Source organism: Cygnus atratus, chromosome 5 (genome assembly GCF_013377495.2).
Source record: "Cygnus atratus isolate AKBS03 ecotype Queensland, Australia chromosome 5, CAtr_DNAZoo_HiC_assembly, whole genome shotgun sequence".
Lineage (NCBI taxonomy): Eukaryota > Metazoa > Chordata > Aves > Anseriformes > Anatidae > Cygnus > Cygnus atratus.
Window position 1 is genome coordinate 46,177,643 of NC_066366.1, and position 19,527 is coordinate 46,197,169.

General features: G+C 38.0%; 1 protein-coding gene across 5 annotated transcripts in view; it reads left to right on the forward strand.

Annotated features, from left to right (window-relative positions):
• The window catches only part of FLRT2 (fibronectin leucine rich transmembrane protein 2), a 181,408-nt gene that overhangs the window by 81,029 nt on the left and 80,852 nt on the right, over nt 1–19,527 (forward strand). The window lies entirely within an intron of this gene.

Sequence of the window (19,527 nt, forward strand, 5' to 3'; positions counted from 1 at the left end):
ATCATCAGCAAAGTAATGCAGTCCTGGTAACTCTTGTTTGATTATTTTCTGGAGTTTAAATTCTGCACTGTTCAGTCTCGGAGGTACTATCTTGATCCCCAATTTATGAATGCAGATTTGAACAGTTTGAGCAGAATCTGATAATATAAATGGATCAAACCCAATAGAAATTTGGTTGAGATGGCTGAATGTTTGAGATTCTGCTAAAGTATTTACCTTGAAAAAATGAAATAAATCAAATATTGTCGTAGGACTGAGCCTATGTAAACTCGTATGGAAACTACTTTTTCAAAATCTTATCGTATCACAAGGGCTACTTAATTTTCCCTCAAGCCTTAGTTAGTGTTCAAACCTTCCAGACCTCATCTTCCTGACATTGCCTGACATTTCCTGACCTGCTCATTTACTTAAAGGCTTTCCTCCCAATAATTTTGCATCTTAAAGTAGTTTCCAAGGATTAGGGCTAACATTAAGTCCTCCACTTCAAAAGACTTCTTGCAACAATTCCAGTTGTACCACTTTGTCCAAGTCCTTTGGCCTTTGATCACAATTAATTGCAACAAATGCAGTGTGGAATTTAAATAACCACACAATGCTCTGAATATATGAAGTTCCTCCTTCAACCTAATGCTGCTTCACAGAATATCTCCATGGAGATCTGAAGACTTCTGTTTTATTTCTCTCTATATACGTGTCTAAACTTATGAACCACACATATTCATTGTGATAGCCAGAGATTAATTGGCTAATACTATGCTGCCATTGTAATCTTTTGGGTTACACATATTTTCAATTTAATTTTAAGTATTGTATTGAAAATAGCTATTTAACTTTTTTTTCTTTTTTTTTTCTTTTTTCTTTTTTTTTTTTTTCTGGATAATGGGAGGCAAATTTCATGTTTTTATGTCTTTAAATATTAGGATCATAAAAGCTGTCCCTGCATCTGAAAAGATAAAACATTTGCTTTAAGATATTAGTGCCAGGCTTAGAGGTAAGGTATTCTTTTTCCATCTAGCCGGAGCCATAAGTGCATATGTAATGACTGTGAAAGCCATTCAGAATGGCTACTTGACCATTCAAGAGAGGAAGTGAATGGGTCTTTCCTGGAAGCAGTTTGTGTTTAGTTTTTGAGGTCTAGTCCCAGAAACTGGCAGCAGACCCTACTTCATCCTGCCTGCTAGTACCTGAGTACCTCAGAAATACAAGTCTTTCCAGTAATCCCCCTCATCTTTGAGGTAATTCTCTGCATAAACATAATTTTACATGAGGTTTTTTTTTTTTATACCTGCAATGGCACATTAAGATAAGGTCTTTCACATTAAAAAAAAAAAAAAAAAAAAAAAAGTTATTTTTATGGCATATAAAATTGTCTTGTGATGAGGATGGTGTTATTCAGCAGGGCTGATCCTCACCCCATGTCTCCCCTGAATTCCCAGTATTTGTGCCAGTGATTGGATCCTAAATCCTTAGCTACCACTGGCTTGCTGAGGATGGCAGCTCTATCTGTGCTGTCATCCACTTCTACATTTATCATGGCAGAAGAGTCACTATTTCAGGAAGTGTGCCTGCAAGTAGTACAGAACTTCCACTAGAGATAGGTCCCTACACCTTCCCTCTCAAGGATTAATTCCTGCTCTTCCCAGCAGATTCCTCCAAACTTATTGTATTAACACTTCATTTTTTATGATGGTTTTCCAAGTCTGGCTGAATCTCTTTCTCTTGGGTTAAGCAGTCCTTAGTCAGGCAAAGAATTTTTTTTATTCTGAAAATTCTCTGTGCTATTTTTTATTTTTCAACAGAAACCTACTCCTTGAACCTTGCTCTTTTTCTCTTATCTATTCAGTAAAGCAAACCCCTCTCTTTGATGGTACTTTCAAAACACTTATTCTTGCATGTTTTTAGACCATGATTCATGTGGCTTGTCAGTTGGAACACAAACTACCTTGACTACAGCACTTGAACAATCCCTTCAGGATCTTCAAGTTTCAGTTGTCCTGCTCACTATAGTGACAGTTATTATTGCAAAACCTTTATTTCTGTCTTATTCTCATGATATAGTTTCCTAACCAGGCAGTTACATGGAAGAATAGATATGCATATTTGTGTATATATACACATATATATTTACCTTATGAATTTTGTGCATCAATATTTATGGAAGCTGAGAACTTGATAGAAACACAGCTCTAAGGCTTACGACATCTGCTGATGTAGAATGACTTGACTATGTGCATTTTAATGGCCATATCAGGTTATGGTAAAATGTAAATATAATGTATTTAAATATAGAACAATGTTATAGATGCTTATAAAGGACAGGTTACAAAAGGACATTGCACTGGACTGAATTATACTAACCGTCAGATTTGATGTTTATTGCTTGTATTTAGCTGGAGACTTGTTCACATCAAAATGGATCTCTGTCTTACTGCATAACTACTTTCTAAGGGCCTCCTACCGGACAATAAAATATGCTCTCTAAGCCACTGTTGTAGAATTAGATTTACACAACTCACGTAGCAGCAATTAAGGATTTATTATATACCTTTATAGCAGATAACAAAGTTAGATTGCATGATTTTAACAGCACTTAATCAGTATCTAAGCATTAGTCATTTAACACAGTGGTCTAAAGGATTTTCCTACGATAGAAACAGTGACTTAGTTAAAGATTTGTGAATGGTAAGGTTCACTCAAGAATTACTGCAGGGTCCTTGGGGGAAGGGGCGAGGGGGAATGTAGAGGGGTGTTTCCAAATCCAGTTGCATGCTTGTAAAATGCACACTAGTGAATTACTCACCCTACTTCCTCATCAGTGCTTGTGGACAAGCTTGTTCCTCAAGGATTCAGCCATGAGATGCACTTCCCTGCAGGGGTATCCTGAGAGGCGTCTCAGTTCAGGGGGAGATTGAGAATGCAGCCTGATGCAGTCCTTGGAGAGCTCAAAGAGTTCTTGCTTGGAATAGCTATTTATAGGATTGTGAGACCATTGTCTTTTGGTCGGTAATTTTCCATAATTCAGGTGTTTGCCAATTTGTTTAGGAATCAGGCTGTGCAGTCCCCCTCCCCTGAGCACTTAGTTGTATTCTTGTCAATTAGTACCACTTACAGGGAGAATGGGATCCAAGGCCTGTATCATATAAACAGGTGTTAAAGGGAGCAAGGCAAGAAGTCAGGCTCCACTGCACTCCATAGATAACAGAGGAATGGTGTCAAGATGACTTTTCCTTTGATTATGGAGAGGAAAGAGGTGCAGTGCCATATTTATTAGATAAAGTGATTGCTTTGTATTCAAGTCCAGATTTCTTCACATTGAGGCCTGCTGTAGTTCCCAAGGCTGAGCAAGGCTTATGCCAAGTACAGGAGCAGAGCACACCTACCCCACTGTATAGGAGTGGAGTGTTACCTGCCACAGCTATTCTGAGCTTTGCTTGTTTGCTTTTTTTTTTTTTTTTTTTTTTTTTTGGGAGGGGGTGTGGGGCAGGGTGGTGCAAATCTTTCGCTAGTAACTCTTCAAGGTAACCAGTTCTTGGGACACTCTAGGGCTTCCGTACTGGAATAATTTTCTCTTCCCTAAAGCTTATTCACCTGTAAGGATCTAGGAGATGGTTTTGACATTCTTCCTATTAAATTATAGACTGTTTTTTGATTCTTTGGAAATGCAAACTCACCTGTTCTAGAATTGCCTATTAACATCTCTTGATCTCTTTTACTAGTCAGGTGCTCTTTTCCCCATTTGATGACTAAATGTGTACATTCCAATGTAAAGTGTCTCTATGTACAAAACCTTACATTTTATATCAACTTGTAAAAGGGGAAAACATACTTAATTCAGGCTTACAGATGGAAAAAATGTCTGCCATTCATTACCAACTCTTAACCGAGACCAGACATGACATTAATCAACACTTTGGAATGATAATGGCCTAGGATAAATGTTGACCAGACTAGCCTTTGAGGAATACTGTAGCAATTCCAAACAAGCATTGAAATGGCATTTTCCAATGAGAAAACAAAGATCTTTTGATGGAAATGTTATAATTAGAGTGACAACTGAACTACTGTACAACTATTGAGATTAGGTGCTTAGATTAAAATTCTTGAAACAGAACTTCAAACATATAGATATAATTATTGAATCATAGAAAGTAAGTCTGGAGAGGATGTGCTAAGCCCTTTAATCCTTCTCTCTCTCCTACGTCGTAAACATTCCAGATAGATGTCTGTTCAATGAATTATATTTATTGATAAATACCATGTACTGGATAATCACATCTAGACTTTAGTTAAATTTTCCCAACACCTTGTCTAAATCTTTGTTGAAACTTTAATCCATTACTCCTTAGCCTACTAATCCTGGATATGGAGAACAAAGCAGCATTTATTATTTGTCTTTGCAGAGCTTTTTGTATTTAAAAAAAACTATTACTTTTTTTAACCTTTGTCATTTACTTCTTGACTAAGCAAGACCAGATCCTGTAATCATTTATTACATTTCATGCTTCTAAGATCTACTTTTTCTCTTTTCCTTTCTGATTACTCTGTCCAAGCATTTTTCTTTTCTTTTTTTTTTTTTCCAAGTGTATCACAACAAAACTATATACAATATTGCGATACTACCAGTGCTAATAAAATATAAACAAATACATAACACTTACAGCTGTTGCATTTTGGCATTTTCCTTTGTACAACAGTATTTACACTGTTGACACCAGCTCAGCTTGTGAAAACATTCTCTGCTCATAGAACAGATCTACTTTATTCACATATTAAGTGCTCTTTGAAAGACCTTGGGTAGCTCTGTGGGACTCCAAACTCAATTTTCAGTAATTATACTTCCCACGTATATTATTTCCACTATTAGTTTTATTTTTTACATATACCTTGTTTTCTGGTATGGATGTCAGACATGTTGGTCTTTAGCTATATCAGTCCCTAATAGAAGCTTGTAAAACAATTTGCTTTCATTTTTATGAAACATATTTTTAAATGATTAGATTTCTTACTGCATTTCAGAATTTCATTTCTGAGTCCTGTAGAACACATAAGTTAATATTGCATCAGTTGGCTATTTGTTAATATTCATTTAATGTGTTTATCCTACATTCAGTTTGAAAAAGTTTTACTGCCTGTAAAAAGCTTCTGAACTCAAATGTCCTGAACCTTCTGAACTATCTTGGAGTTGTCTGCATGTCATTAATATGAATATGAAGAATATAAAGCATCACTACATTTGTGACAGTTCCCATTCTGCAACTTCATCTCACTTTGCACAATGTGAGTTGCAGATAACACTTCTCTGGAACAAGTTTTGCATCTTCCTTGCAGTTGTATTATATTATTTCTGTAATTTGTTGATGAAAATGTCACTTGAGACATAAGCTTCACAGAAAACAAATTATGTGACTTGTGCTGCTTCTCCATCTGTATCGACAGCTACAACGACATAGACAGAAATTAGATTGCCTTGTCAAAGTTTGTGCTTGATGGTCAAAGTTGACCAATATTCGTCATCATGTTTTCCCCAAGTGCTTACAAATAGCTGATTTGATTGCTGACAATATTTGAGTTAATTGAAGTTAAACTGATTGTTCTGATATCCTCAGATTCTCCTTTTCTACTGTGTAGTTTCAAGATGTGTTTCATATGGAATTGGTTTAATAATATCTATTACTCATACAACATATATGTAAGAACAAGAGGATTTTTCATTAAATTTTCCTACAGTAATGTCATGTCACAGATACCTGAGTGTCATGACATTTTAAATGACTGTAAGTATTTTAAAAACTGTATTTCAATGTCTGTAGCCTTTAGTTTTAGAACTCATATGAATATTGGGAGCTTAACCAGAACACTGCTTCTAGACATCTGAAGGAAACACGGTAGTCATTCCCAAGAGAGATTTTAGGTTATTCCAGGGCTGGAAACAAATTGATGAAGATTTTGGAATCATGGGTTTGGATGTCAGCACCTCTTAGAGAAGTTAGGAAGAACTTAAATAGAAGTTAGGTTGGTCTTAGAAGAAGTTAGGTTGATCTACTTTCAGACCAACTAAGTTATTTTGTAGATTTCTTTGAAGTATGCTAATTTAATTTTATTCTTCTGTCTTAAAGAGTAATGATATTTAAGAAAAATTACATAATCAAAAAAAAAAATGTATTCTTAATACTAATTTAATGGGAAAAAAAGTTCCTCCATTAGATAAATTATTAAATATCAAAAAGCTGCTTTTGTACTGCATATTTTCATTAAAAGTATATTTCTATTAAATGCAGATGCTAAAGTTTCACATTGTAGAATTAAGTCAATAACTGGCTAGAGCTATGTTAGTTTTGTCTTTCTCAAGATTATATTGGGGACAGTTTAGCATATGTCTGCATTACAATTTATTACTAACAGGAGCAATGCACAATTTGAAGAGATGTCTTTAAGATTCATTTTTGGATTAAACTCTCAACAAACAGAACAGAAGCATTAAGTAAATCCAAGAAATAAAAAAAAGAAGATAAATTGGATCCAAGTGCCCATATGCCGTGTACAAATCAGGTCTATTATCTTTGCTTACCTTATGGCAGAGATATCATTTATAAGCCATCTTTATTGCTGAGCAGAGATAAAAACGGTATGTTAAAAATACATTATAGCTTATCTCTCACAAACAGGTGAGGAATCAGCTCATTCTTTAGGAAAACAAAAACAATGGAAAGCTAGGTGTGCGTTTTTACTGTGTTTATTTAATCGCAACACAGTGCAAACACAACTAACAAGAAATACCAGCTTCTTCTTCCCATACACAATGTATGCCATCTGCTCAGACTGAACAACATCAGCTCAGCATCAGTCACCTCTTTCCAGACACCTGAATATCAGAATTCAATAATACTGCAAAATTATTAAATCAAAAGGCCAAAAGGGTCAAAACTAATACCCATTGTGGCTGAAAATATCCAGGCCAGTTCAACAGCTGGTGGTTTGAAGTATATTTTAATGATTAGGAGGAAGGTGGGGTTGTTTTTTTTCATGTCATGTATGTTTTATGTGAATTTCGTATTTTCAGATATGTTGCTGGGTACAGGAAATGATCCTGCTCACACATATAGGAAAACCAAATTCACCTCAGCTTTCTGATGGTATTTCAGTCTGATCCTACTCTCCCCCTCATCCTTATTATTTAAAGTCAAACAGGGTTGGTGACATAGTGGTGTACACTGGGGAATTAAATCTTTCATTTTTTCATTAACAGAGGCAGACTCTGTCATTAGAAACAACATAAAAAATAATAATGATAAAAAAATGAATATGTTTGTTATTCTTACAGATTTCATGTGTTTCTTTAGTCAAGTAACTCAAGCTTTTACTGTAATATAAAATCCAAAATAAGTGTATATGATAATATATATGTGATAATATGTCATGTTCTTTATGTTCGTCTTTGGTTAATTTATCTGTAAAATAAGGCCAAGACAGCAACAGGAAGGGTAAAAGAGCTACAAAACTAATTCTATTAACATCTAAATTTTTTGATAGACCAATTAAAATGTCATTACTCTATGAAGAGCAATGAAGAATATACCTTTGTTACATCGGTTGTCTGTGTATACCCTACTAGGTACGTCGCCCTACCGTCTGCTGCTTGCAACAAAATGCAGCAATAACCCTGTAAGAGAACCATTCTGGTTTGGATTAATACATTGTTTTCATGGGGAGTTTTGGAAAAAATCCCAGCTTAATTTAAGCATACCAGCACACTGGAAAGCTAGCAATAATGTTTACCAACTATACCTTATATTCAGCAAACACAGAAGTGGTGAAAGGTATCTGGTTTATTTGTTCTTCTCCTGCAGTACATTATATACGTTATGTTTCATTAAAAAAAAAAAAGGGGGGGGGGGGGGGCTAAACAGCAGGGAAGAAGAGCACCTCTTTAACTTCTCCTTGTTGTTAAATTTTGGATCCCTTTTGGAGATCGAGGGCGAGATGATTGTGCTTGTCTAGGAACAGCAGTGCCCATGGAAGTAAGGGGTGCCACAGGGTGTGAGGGGTCAGCAGGGAGTGAGAGAAGGAGCAAGCTGCAAGCATCCAGTAGAAACAGAGATGAGGAGGCTCCTGAGAGTAATAGGAAGCAAAATCTGTAGCCAAGTCAAGCACACACAGAGTGAGGGTTGTATGGAGTGTGCTACAGCTCAGAGACCCTGGAAATTGCTGGAGTGAGAGAAAGAAAGGAGGAAAATACACACTAAAAAAATATGTGGGAGAGGTGAGTTTTAAATCTTTTAATTTGCTTCTACTTTGTGTGTTTGTACCTTCATATTCTAAAATATCTTTGCATTTATCAGTTAGAGTTACTTGGTATAAACATTAAAAAACAAAACAAAACAAAACACTTTTTTTTTTTTTTCCTGTGAGAGTGATTTAATACTGGTACAGATTGTCCAGAGAGGCTGTGGATTCTCCATCCTTTGAGGTACTCAAAACCCAACTGGATACAGATCTGTGCAACCTGCTGCAGCTGATCCTGCTCAGAGCAGAGGGTTGGACTAGACCACCTACTGAAGTCCCTTCCAATCTTAGCCATTGGGAGAGGTTGTCTGGGGAAAGGGGAAGTTGCTATGTTTATTTAAATTAAAAATAGATTTTTTTTTGATGTGTTTATTTAAGGAAAAAAGTGTAGTCAAATCTAGCCTCAGCCTCTGGCTCACTGGCACATCTGCAACAGAAACCTAACAGTATCTAGCATCTCTGTAAATATACTGCTACATCAATAGGTCCAGGTGACTTCCCACAAATTGAAGATGCGGAGGCACAGAAGGCAGCAAAGGCCACTTGAGGTCACACAAACTATCTGAATCAACTCATTTATTCTCCAGTTGTGAGTCTTTTCCCCTTCCACCTGCTCCCCTTGTTTGGTTGTCTCAGGTCACCTCCTTTCCTGACACAAGGCTGTGGTCAGGGATGTTTGGCTGTTTTTCTTCCTGAGCCCAATTCTCAGTTCTGGTTTAGTCATGTGGAGATGGTATCACTTTATGGAGAAAATTCCGCTGTGACCACAGACCATGGAAATATCAAATGCTAGCAAAAATACAATCTCATGCTAGCTGAGAAATGTTTTTCCTATGTTCCAACTATGGACTCAGTGAGTGAGCGAGACAGAGTGGGAAAGAGTGAGACTGAGCAGCAATAACTACAGAGCTCGTTTTTCCCAAACAAATTCAGCAATCAGCTTTACAGTTTCCAAGATCCAGTTCAGTGGATTTTATATCAGGAGCTGAGATGAGAGAGAAATGAGTCTCTAATGAGACTGTCCCACCCAAAGCTTTATCATTAGTTTCTCTCTACTCTAATATCCAGTCACCTGACTTTCAAATTTGCGGCTTATTTTCTCACTATTGTTACTTTTTTTAACGTTTCCTTTATTACCTGTCACACACACATACAGAGAAATCAGGTTTCAAATCATCTTGTATTTAGGTTGTTTTTTCTGTTTATTTTACTGTCCCCACACCCCTTTCCTTAGTGATCTATTTTGCTTAGATTTGGTATGTTGATTTTGTTTGTTTGTTTATTTGTTTCATTTAGTATATTAAATTGCTTCCTTCAAACAGGGTAAAGAAATATATCTGTAGGGGAAAGAAGACAGTGTTCAATCCTTGTGTTTAGTATACAAAATAGCTAACAATTCTCTTTATCAACAAATAAACAAAGCAGAAAGGATTATATTCCTCTTCTACTTTGTTTTATCCAGAATTATCACTTGTAAAGAATATCCCTGAAGATTAGTTCTCCAAATTCAAGATGGTTTTGATTCCTATTCCTTCCTAAGTAATTTTAGGTAAGATACATGAGTTATACCCATGTCTATTATGCTAAATACAGTATTTCCTTAACTCAGTCTGATAACAATGATGACTCAGTGTGATGATACTGATGGAGAAAACCCCTTTTATTTGCTCTGCTTTCAGAGGAACAAGAAGAAAGAAAGAGAGCACCCCAAAAAAAAACAGATGACACCATAAAACAATGGCTGGTAACCAGAAGGAAACCTAAGTCACTTTTGTGGTCTTAATTGAAGCTAGAAGCAGAACTTCCTGCTGTCTTTTAACCAAGGCAAAAGGTCTAAATACCAGGCCCCTTTTATATTAGTTTATATTTATATTAGTTCCTTTCTAGCTTCTCAGCTTAAAATTCCTTGCCTTGGATTTTGTAGAGCCACAGATTAACTTGGATATAAAAACATCCATGTCATATCCCTTAATATATTTTGTGCTTACCAGTGACCACAGCAAAATTTTTCTCTTGCTGAAGCCTCCAGTAGGAAACCCAATGATCCATTAAAATATCTCTGCTTTAATGCATGCTCTGTGTTGCACCACAGAAATTCCCAGAGGAGGGTTAAAGAAGCACAGGATTTAAACTTTACGTAGTGAGGAACAATGGGACACAGATTAATTTCCTTTCCCCTAATAACAAGGGTCTTTTGGATATTATAATGACAAGGAACATGCAATGAAAATCTAAAGAATGAGATGATTGCATACGGCAGATTACCAGATGGTTTTTAGTTAAATAGTTAATTAAGGGAAAAGGAGCTATATGAGTTATGAGTTACAGATTTGTAGTTTCCTTCATAACCAAAATAAACAGGCATGAGAATATATAGCTGGATGAAACTTCTTCCTTAATATAAATCACTTAACACATGAGTTTGCTGAGTATGTAGGACCCTGTAGTTTCCTGTACTTTACAGAATATACTTTGTTTACAAGTTAGCCAGATACTCTTCTGTACCACTCTTTTCTCTTATTAAAGAAATTATAATTCTTTTTTTCTCTTTTGTTTCTTTTTCTTTTTCTGTTTCTTTTTCTTTTTCTTTTCTTTTTCTTTTCTTTTTCTTTTTCTTTTTCTTTTTCTTTTTCTTTTTCTTTTTCTTTTTCTTTTTCTCTTTTCTTTTTCCCTTTTTCTTTTTCTTTTTCTTCTTTCTTTTCTCTCCTTCTTTTTCTCTTCTTTTCTTTTTTTCCTTTCTCGTCTCCTTCCCTCCCTCCCCCCTCCTTCCCTCCCTGCTTCTCTCCCTCCCTCCCCCCCTCCCTTCCTCCTTCCTCCCTCCCTCCCTCCCTTACCCTTCCTTCCTTCCTTCCTTCCTTCCTTCCTCCTTCCTCCTCTCACTCCCTTGTTCCCTCCCTTCCTCCTTTCCATTCTTTCTTGTCTTCTTCCCCCATGCCTCCCCTTCTTTTATTTTCTTCTGCAAAATTGCCTTTATACACAAGGCAAAAATTGTATTTGGATTATTTTTCAGGAAAAAAAAAAAAGAAAAAAGAAAAAAAAAAGATACTTAAAATGTCAGGAAATAATTTGGGAAACCTAGTCTGCTTAGAGACATTATTTTGTTGATCTGTTGTGACTTGTTAAGGAGTTTGACTACATTTTAATTGGTTAGTAGGCAAGAAGAACTTAACTCTTTGAAAGGTAAGAGCTGGGTATTGACACAATGATTGTTTCTGACTTTTCCTCTGAGTAGACATTCAGCTGAACAGTTTATGCAGGGCCATGAATTTTCAAAAATCCCTGCTGATTCTGAATCTTGCTTAGTTTTGTGCAGGTGTATGAGTTTTTAGGATAGGGAGGCTGTGGGAAGTGACCCTGCATGATCTGTAATATCAGTCAGCATTGTGTGAAGCAGGCTAAATGTCATTGCTGTAGAGGCAGAGTGATGAGGGATGAATGTTATTTGCGTGAGGGATGGCTTCAGATGGTCTCATTAATCTTTCATTTTATGGACAACCGATTTCAAAGGTAGACAGAAGTGACTCAGAATGTACAAAAGACATAAAGGCTAGTCTCTGGCCACTCACAGTACATGCAAGCATAGTACAGAGTTTGCTTAAATGTCACATTGAGTTGTTATCCCTGGTTCTGAGAGCTTTGCGGCTCCAAGACATAAATACAAAAGCAAGGATGCTCACATTAAAGTCCAGGTCAGAAATATTGTTTAGATGCCCCATTAAGATGCATTATTAGGATTCCTGCATTACATGAGGATGTGCACAGATGCCTTGCCACCTGAAACACTGCCACCAAAAGTCCAGGAGCAGTATGAAGTGGACCTTTATGCATTGGTGACATCATTCTGCTTCTGACATTCAATTATTCTGCATATTAAACACATAATGACTTGAAAGATTTTCATATTTTTCTCTTATACTCCTGCTCTTTTGTTGGTGATGAGGCCTTTAATTTTAGTTTTTTTTGTTTTTTTTTTTCAGACTCTCTGCTTTTTAAACCTGAAAAATAATCTTGTGCTTTAGCCTAATAAGGGTTGTTGTTCCTCCTGTTCTGTACCATTAAGGACTTACTACTGGCTCAAGGCATCTCTAGAGACAGAATAACCACTCATAACAGTCTGCTTTGCTGCAGCTGAAATCTCACCTCACTGAAACCCTGACTTTCATGTAAAGGCAGTAAAAGTTTCTAGAATCACATGTCCAGTAAACACCTCATTCGCTTGAGAAAATGCTTTAAATGATCCACAAGTTTTCTTGGTATGATTTTAGCTGACCTTTACCTGAAACCTTCTTTGCAAAGCAACACATCTCCCACTTCTCCAGGGTAGGACTTGAGACAAGTTTCACTGTATACCCAAGTCAGCATTGCTACATATATAGCTCAAAGAGGACTATGTAAATCCACCAGGAGTTCACCATTTAAAAATATATATTCAGGTATGGATGAAGCAGATATTCAGGTACAGATTAAAGGAACAGTGATCTTCTTCTCTGCCCCTGCTTATGTTCATTACTGTCCAAAGAGAGAGATTTGTCATGGTGTATGTCATGTTAGATTTCTTTGTGCTCACGCTGCTCTGGGCACCTTGGGAGCCCCAGTGAGTGCTTGGCATGATACACTTTCTGTGCCCACACTTGCCTAAAAATTGACATTTCTAGAAAGAAAATGTGCTTTCTCTATTTACTTCAGCTTCTCAACAATTTCTTCTGAATCTGTACCGGGTACTTGAAATTAAAGCAATCTCTAAGATTTAGTGTCCAAATGTAAAACAGAACAGAACAGAACAGAATACAATACAATACAATACAATACTTCGGTTGGAAGGGACCTTCAAAGATCATCTGTCCAGCTGCCTGACCTCTTCAGGGCTAACCAGAAGTTAAAGTTATTAGTAAGGACATTGCTGAAACATCTCTTGAAGGCTGACAGGCATGGGGGCATCAGCCACCTAGCTAGGAAACCTGTTCCAGTGTTTGACGACATTCATGATAAAGAATTTTTTTTCCTGATGTCCATTCTGAATGTCTCAATGGTTAGCCCATCTTTACTTCTAGGATTTTTGTACTAAACAATGGTTTTGTTATAAATTTTTCCAGTTGTTACATACGGCTGACATTTTAAAAATTTGAGCTGCAAGTTTGCCGGAGGAAATCCAGCATATTGCAGACCTCAGTGAGAATTGTATTTTCTTTGTACTGCTTGTCACCTGAGCATTAAGAAACTGTGATAGGCAATTATTTTCTTTATAACTGTAATTTTACCTCAAGGAAAGATGCTTTCCCCACAGTAGCACTCCCAAAATATTTTAGTTGAATTTTTTCACTAGCACAGTAGAAGATCAGCCTCCTTATTCAGACAGGTGTGCGTGTATGCACAACAGTACACTAAGGAAAAATATCCTATTTACAGTGCCAGGGGACCAGATCTGCAGAGATATTTTTTCTGGTAGGTGAATAGAACAAAAAGTACTTTTAAAAGTTTTTGTTTGTTTGTTTGTTTGGTTTGTTTTTACTTTCCCTATACCTCCAAACACAACATTTACCTGCAGCCAGAGAGTGTCAGTTCTTTTGTGTGGGCATAAAGGCTTGGGAAGAGCACACAGGGAATTTATTTTACTTTTTTAAAGCTTCACAGAATCACTGAATGGTTGAGGTTGGAAAGACCTCTGAAGATCATCTAGTCCAACCCCTCTGCCGAGAAGGATCACCTAGATAGAGCACATTGTGCAGGATGGCATCCAGGTGGGGTTTTTAATATCTCCAGAGAAGGAGACTCCACAGCTTCTCTGCCAACCTTTCCCAGTGCTCAGTCACCTCACAGTAAAGAAATGCCCTCTCAGACTCAGCCGGAACCTCCTGTGCTTCAGTTTGTGCCCATTGCCTCTCATCCTGTTGTTGAGCACAACTGAAAAGAGACTGGCTTCATCCTCTTGACACCCTCCCTTCAGATATTTATACACGTTGATGAGATCTCCCCTCAGTCTTCTCTTTTCCAGGCTAAACAGGCCCAGCTCTCTCAGCCTGTCCTCGTACAACAGGTGCTCCAATCCCCTAATCATTTTCGTAGCCCTCCTCTGGACTCGCTCCAGTAGGCACTTATATAAGAACACATTGTTGAAAAATGTGCTAAAAGCAAGATCATCAACTTGTTTTGTCCCTCTGAGTGTATCAAACAGTGGAAGGTTGCAGTGGGCAGTTACATGGGTTCAGAATTAATTAGCAGACAGAGCTGTGTAACTGATTACAAGCCTTTTTTAACATGTCTAGAGGATGCAGTCCTGCCTCCTGAGTACATCTGTAGGCTTAAGTCAGATTGTATGTGCAGATATTGTGCAAGTTACCTGTGACTTTCTCATCTGGTTGACTCTCAGGTAGGAAAATGAATGTGTAAACAAAAAGAGTTCAGCTACTTACTTATATGCATACAGAAATCAGTCCCACCTTCCCCAAAGCACCATATGCAACATCGTTTATATACACTTAATAAAGTACATATGCTTCTTGTACAACTAAAAAAATGTAGAAGTATAATTATACCTTAAAGTCACTCCAACCCATAATCATCATCACAAAATACATTTTTTTTTCCCTTGAGAGACACAGATGATGGAGTTTTATTTTAATATATAGAAATGGTAAGAATTTGTCTTCCACTGTCATTGCAGAGTACTTTTATCACAGGGGTGCCATGGAAAGCCCACTGATGCCAACAGCTTTGATAGCACAGGGCCTTTCACACTAGGAGAAGTGTTGGCATCTGCCTCTTTGCCATCAGTTGCAGTCCTGTAGGGTTATCAAGACACAGAGCCTTTATAGACTTAATGCCCAAGCAACCTTTTCAGGCAGCAGCAGCTACAGGTGGTATATGTGCACATACATAGGATTGTGACTACTGCTTATTCAGTGCCTTATGATTTTCAGGACAATGGTCATTGTTCTCCTGAAAAGCTATAAAGTGAAAATAAGAAGAATGAAATGTGGTAAAGTAGATAATACACAGATAATCATACAAATTCATATAAACTTTTTTTTTTTTTTGGTATTGCATTCACTGCGTTATAAAATATGTGTTGCTCTGAAAGTAACTTTTGTTGTTGTTTTTGTTCCTGTCTTTCACTGTATAAAAAGTGAAAAAAAATTAACTAAGTGCTTTGTAGATGTTTATAAAATAATTCCCCATGACAATAGTAGTGGCTTAGCATAGTCCTCTTTCTGTCAGAATGATGTCAGTATGTTTTGTGTGTTACACAGAGGCTTTGTATTTTTACTGAGAAGATGCTTTTTTGCCGTGCCAATGGATTTTATTGCCAAGCAGAACAACCTGCAGAGAAGCTTGTGTGCCCAATTAACCCCTTTTAACTCTGTGCAATTACTGTTCACATCCATTACACTTTTGATGAAGAACAAGCATTAACAATCACACCATGAGCCAGTACAAAATTAAAACTTTAACAGCAGTAGTGCAACAGCTGTGAGGATATACAAAAATAGTAAGAATACGATATTGAGTCATCACACAACCCAGCACTGAATTTTCCCAAAGTGAATGAGGTTATGCACTCCTAGACTGATTGTTTGGGCAAGTGAAGAGGGGATACTCAATTGAATTTCAGTCTGTAGCTCAGCACTGACTAGATTGCTTGCTTATATAAATTCAGATATATTAAATCTAATTGCTATCTTATATTCATGGACTGTTAGTTAAGTAGTGCATTGTCCTTATCAGAATCCAGATAGAAAATGCCCCTTGGACATGGGTTCTTGGTCAATGACTCTGTGTGACAAGTTAAGAATGGGTATATTAGAAGAGCATCCTAACTAATCTATGTCTTGTTTATTTTCAGCACACTTCTCAGTTTCTGAGGAGATTCCAACCAAAATAGGGTGTTTATTTGGAAGCCACATAAGCTTATGAAAGCTCGATGAAAGCAAAGGGAGTAGCAAGGACATAGATAGAAGTTTAGCTATTATTTTATAGTAAAGAATAGTAAATATAAGAGTATAAATATCCAGACATATGACCTGAAAATGGGAGTCCAAATGCCTTCTACATGGAGAATCCAGGCTAGCAATTTTAGGGTCTTTAATTTAGACTTGTTGAGCTGAAATCTTGAGTGCTGCACATAAGGATAGAAAAGAACAAGATGGAAAGTGTGACCAAGAGAAGGATGTTTCCTCTGTGGACAACATGTTCAATGTAATTTGTACTGGCAAGGTAGGTCAAGAAGAGCAGCAGCTGGCACTTTTACTGTGCTGTAAGGAAATCTACAGGGAAATCTTCCACAAAAAAAAAAAAAAAAAGAAAGTGTACCGGTTATTACAAAACTTTTGAAAGTCAAAGTCAATGTCAAAATCAAAGTCAATGGTGAGAATATGTTGCTCCATGAAAGTAACAGAAGCATTCCTTTTGGAGATATATCAAATCAGCTCACTAGACCAACTTGCCCTGTAGCTGTATGATCATCAGTTCTGACAAACAGGGAAACTGAAGTATTACATGCTTAGGAACTTGGAGGACTGTGAGATTTCTTTTAGCAAATCTTTATTAGATATAGTATCAAACTGCAAAAAAAAAATATAATCTTAAAAATAAACAAAAAATCATCAAGTGAGGAGACTTCACACAGCAGTCTACAAACAGTGTTCTGCAAAGCAGAAAGTATTCAGAAATTCTACAAAAAATAAAACAAGTAAATAAATGTCCAACAGCAATGACATCAACTTTGTTGAAGTAAAACTCCACCTGAATCCAGAGAACTGATATCAGCTAAGCAGAATTATGCATAAAATAAAATAATGAAATAAAATGAAATGAAATAATAATGAAATGAAATGAAATGAAATGAAATGAAATGAAATGAAATGAAATAAAATAAAATAATAAAATAAAATAATAATTAATAAAATTGTTTGCATGTTGTTTTCTGGTTATTGGAGAAGGATCTGCCACATATATGACTGCACAGAAGCTGAAAGCTACAACTGATCACACATTCCAGATGGCATGCTGGCAAACCACAGCTTCTGTTCAGCTAAAGCAGTATCTTTGAGTTAGAAAGACTTTAAGAAAACAAAATCATGTAAGAGTAATAAAAGCCTGGAAGATAAAGACATACCTCACTTATCTCACGCAAATTTACAGAAAACAGCAATAACAAATAAAAGCAAAAGAGAAACAATCTTGGAGGAAAAGATAAAAACACTACACATTTTAGATTTTAAAAAGAAAGGATAAAGTGAAGGTTGTTGTCTTGTTCCAAATCAGTTTCTGATGCCTTTTGGAAGGTAGATTGCAAACTGGCTTACACTGAAGAAAGAAAATGAAGGATCTCGGTGAAAGTGCATCCAGAGAACCAGGAAGAAAATATCTTATTTCACAGCTGTACCAAAGACAGGCAATATTTAAAGCCTGATCTAAATTCTATATTATTGTAGCTTTAGGATAGGTATACCTTTGGATAATCTTTCTGTGTGCAGACCTAAGTATTTAAGAGCATGGTATGCTTGAAATTTGTTGATAAAACCTAGCTAATTCACAGAATCACAGAATCACAGAATCGTCTAGGTTGGAAGAGACCTCCAAGATCACCTAGTCCAACCTCCGTCCTAACATTAACAAGACCTCCACTAAACCATATCACTAAGGACTACATCTAAATGTCTTTTAAAGACCTCCAGGGATGGCGACTCAACCACCTCCCTGGGCAGTCCATTCCAATGCCTAACAACCCTTTCAGTAAAGAAGTTCTTCCTAATATCCAACCTAAATCTCCCCTGGCGCAACTTTAGCCCATTCCCCCTCGTCCTGTCACCAGGCACGTGGGAGAATAGACCAACCCCCACCTCTCTACAGCCTCCTTTAAGGTACCTATAGGGAGCGATGAGGTCTCCCCTGAGCCTCCTCTTCTCCAGGCTAAACAACCCCAGCTCCCTCAGCCGCTCCTCGTAAGACTTGTTCTCCAGACCCCTCACCAGCTTCGTTGCCCTTCTCTGGACTCTCTCGAGCACCTCGATGTCCTTCTTGTAGTGAGGGGCCCAAAACTGAACACAGTACTCGAGGTGCAGCCTCACCAGAGCCGAGCACAGGGGGACAATCACCTCCCTAGACCTGCTGGCCACGCTGCTTCTTATACAAGCCAGGATGCTGTTGGCCTTCTTGGCCACCTGAGCACACTGCTGGTTCATATTCAGCTGCCTATCAACCAGTATTCCCAGGTCCTTCTCGGCCAGGCAGCTTTCTAACCACTCATCTCCCAGCCTGTAGCGCTGCTTGGGGTTGTTGTGCCCCAAGTGCAGGACCCGGCACTTGGCCTTGTTGAACTTCATACAGTTGGCCTCAGCCCATCGGTTCAGCCTATCCAGATCCTCCTGCAGAGCCTTCCTACCCTCGAGCAGATCGACACACGCACCTAACTTGGTGTCATCTGCAATCTTACTGAGGGTGCACTCGATCCCCTTGTCCAGGTCATCAATAAAGATATTAAAGAGGACCGGCCCCAGCACTGAGCCCTGGGAGACTCCACTAATAACCGGCCTCCAACTGGATTTGACTCCATTCACCACAACTCTTTGGGCCCGGCCATCCAGCCAGTTTTTAACCCCACAAAGCGTACGCCAGTCCAAGCCACGAGCAGCCAGTTTCTTGAGGAGAATGTTGTGGGAAACGGTGTCAAAAGCCTTACTGAAATCAAGGCAGACCACATCCACAGCCTTTCCCTCATCCACCAGGTGCGTCACTTGGTCATAGAAGGAGATCAGGTTCGTCAAGCAGGACCTGCCTTTCATAAACCCATGCTGACTGGGCCTGATCACCTGGTTGCCCTGTAGGTGCCGCGTGATGACACTCAAGATAATCTGCTCCATGAGCTTCCCTGGCACTGAGGTCAAACTAACAGGCCTATAGTTCCCCGGGTCTACCCTCCAACCCTTCTTGTAGATGGGCGTCACATTTGCTAGCTGCCAGTCGACTGGGACCTCTCCTGATAGCCAGGACTGCCAATAAATGATGGAAAGCGGCTTGGCCAGCTCCTCTGCCAGTTCTCTCAGTACCCTCGGGTGCATCCCATCCGGCCCCATCGACTTGCGTATATCCAAGTGCTGTAGCAGGTCGCCAACGATTTCCTCATGGATAGTGAGGGCCACATCCTGCTCCCCATCCCCTTCCACCAGCTCAGGGTACCAGGTATCCAGAGAACAACTGGTCTTGCCGCTAAAGACTGAGGCAAAGAAGGCATTGAGTACCTCAGCC